The following is a 2,894-nucleotide window of genomic DNA, read 5'->3' on the forward strand; positions in this document are numbered from 1 at the left end:
TGGTTTCCTCCCTCCCTGAAGTCTGTTTGTATCATCAGGTGTGAAAACAAAGAGCTTTACTGGTTGAAGCGCATGTTGGAGATTCTTTTCATGAAGCCCTTTAGTCACAGAAAAGGAAGCTGTATCCCAGAAAAATGACTTTCCCTACTACTTACCAAGTCAGCAACAGAGCTGAGACTGGACTCTCTCACACTGCTCTTCCTAAAGAAAACCAAAATGTAAGCAAAGATGGCATTCTCTGAATAAGCCAAAAAACTGAATTATACTCAAGTTCTTTAAATTCATAGACAGCGGCCGGGCACAGTGGCTCATGCCTGTAATTCCAGCACTTTGGGAGGCCAAGGCGGGTGGATCACAAGGTCAGGAGTTCAAGACCAGCCTGGCCGACATGGCGAAACCCTGTCTCTACTAAAGATACAAAAAATTAGCCAGGCGTGGTGGCATGCGCCTGTAATTCCAGCTACTCAGGAGGCTAAGGCAGGAGAATCGCTTAAACTTGGGAGGCGGAGGTTGCAGTGAACCGAGATCACGCCATGCACTCCAGCCTGGGCGGCAGGGTGAGAATCTGTTTCAAAAAAGAAAAATTTAGAGAGCAGAGGAGCAAAGATACAGAGCTAAAGGTGATCCAGCTATAAAAACCTGACTTCTGGAACGAAGCACTAAAGAAAGTGTGAACAGTACCAAAGTCATAACTGCTGTTTGAGAACAGATGTTCAAATGTGGGAAATATTCAAAGTAAGTTCCAAAAAAATAAACTAGCTTATAATTCTATAAAAAGTTTATTTCAGAAATCACATACCTTTAAAAAAAATAACACAGAGGGTATAAGTTTGTATCCTGACCAGATATTATTCATTATTTGAACGGCAGAGTGTTGTGTGGTACAATTAACGAGATGCAGATGCTAAGTCCATACAACATTCCTGGCATTTACACCAGGCTCATGAGACAGTGACCTCTGAAAAGCGAAAAAAAACCAAAAACAAACAAACAAAACACAAAAAACAAACCCACAGAAAACACGTAAAAAAAAAACCCAACCAAACAAAACACAAGAAAACCCACAGAAAACACCCAAAAACCAAAAAAAAACAGCTAATTCTGAAACATATAAAACTATCTTGATCTTTTAAATACAGGTCCTGAAATGACAGATCCATTGCTGAGACGATTCCAAAACCTGTAAAACATGGGCATTATTTTAATTTATGAACAACTGAAAAGGTTCAATGGCGTGCCGTGTGGTCATTTCACTATGTGAGTCAAAGCAGAAGAATAGGGAAACGTTAAATCTCTGCTTTACAGTTTAATAGGTCGAAAGCAAAAGGAAAGTCTAAAAAAAGAACTGGGGAGGTTTGGTTGGTAATGCTTTTGGTAGAACTGGTTATCCTTGTTCCTATTTAGTAGGTGTCTTTTAGTCTTACGAGAGTAGCACCCACAGATGGCCAAGTTCAAATATCAGAATCAGGATGCAAAATACAACTGGAAATTTACACTACTCACTATGTACCAAAAAATATGACTCTTTGGAAATCTGAGCTAAAACCCTGTGATGTAACATGTTAAGATGCTTAAGACAATTTTACAGATCAAGGAGTTAAAATGATCCTCAAGGATGACTAAAGCAGAATTTTTACACAAACAACTTCAATAACTTCCTATAATGGGGCCAGGCGTGGTGGCTCACACCTGTAATCCTAGCACTTTGGGAGGCTGAGGTGGGCGGATCACCTGAGGTTGGGAGTTCGAGACCAGCCTGACCGACATGGAGAAACCGTCTCTACTAAGAAAAATACAAAATTAGCCAGGCATGGTGGCACATGCCTGTAATCCCAGCTACTCAGGAGACTGAGGCAGGAGAATCGCTTGAACCCAGGTGGCGGCGGTTGTGGTGAGCCGAGATCTCGCCACTGCACTACAGCGTGGGCAACAAGAGCAAAACTCCGTCTCAGAAACAAGACAAAACAAAACTTCCTGTAACACAAAGCAAATTACTTTTACTTCAATCTATTCACTATTTTTATCAAATGATCCCAGATTGTATTTCTAGGTACTCCTATGCAGATCATAAGGTATTTGTTTTTTGGGATAAATATAAAGCAAAGTTTATGTTTGTACGAGGGGAGTTCAGAGTTCTCTGATTCTGCTAGTGCTGAATCCAGAGAAGTACTGTCATATTCTAAAAAGTTTCCAGAAGGCCAAGAAGGCCAGGTGCAGTGGCTCACACCTATAATCCCAACACTTTGGGAGGCTGAGGTGGGCGGATCATGAGGTCAGGAGATCGAGATCATCCTGGCTAACATGGTGAAACCCCGGCTCTACTAAAAATAAAAATAAAAAAATCGGCTGGGCGTGGTGGTGGGCACCAGTAGATCCAGCTACTCGGGAGGCTGAGGCAGGAGAATGGTGTGAAACTGGGAGGCGGAGCTTGCAGTTAGCTGAGATCACCACACGGCACTCCAACCTAGGTGACAGAGCAAAACTCCGTCTCAATTAAAAAAAAAAAAATTCAAGAAAAAGAAAACTTGTATCAATTGGTTAACTGCCTAAATCTTCTGAGAATGCAGTTACTATGTGCCCCCATGATGAGAAGTTAGTTCATGCTGAAGAGAAATGAAGATTTAAAACCACCTAAGAATGCAGTCAATCGATACTAATCATTTGTGAAGACAGGCAACACCTGAGAGCAATAGGAAGCTGACCTAATTTGATTAGATCGGATATATTTTCAATGGTTTCTCATCAAATCATAATCTTAACAGAAATACAGTTACTGAAGACAAGTATTGCAGATATTTCAGGATAATGTGGTGAGTATGTGGAAAGATACTGTTCCTATAAACTGTCAGGAAAAACTGGCCATTAATTTTATTGAAGTGAAAAATATATAACAC

The sequence above is a fragment of the Rhinopithecus bieti genome, unplaced genomic scaffold (genome assembly GCF_001698545.2).
Source record: "Rhinopithecus bieti isolate Rb0 unplaced genomic scaffold, ASM169854v2 scaffold_5179, whole genome shotgun sequence".
NCBI classification, from domain to species: Eukaryota; Metazoa; Chordata; class Mammalia; order Primates; family Cercopithecidae; genus Rhinopithecus; species Rhinopithecus bieti.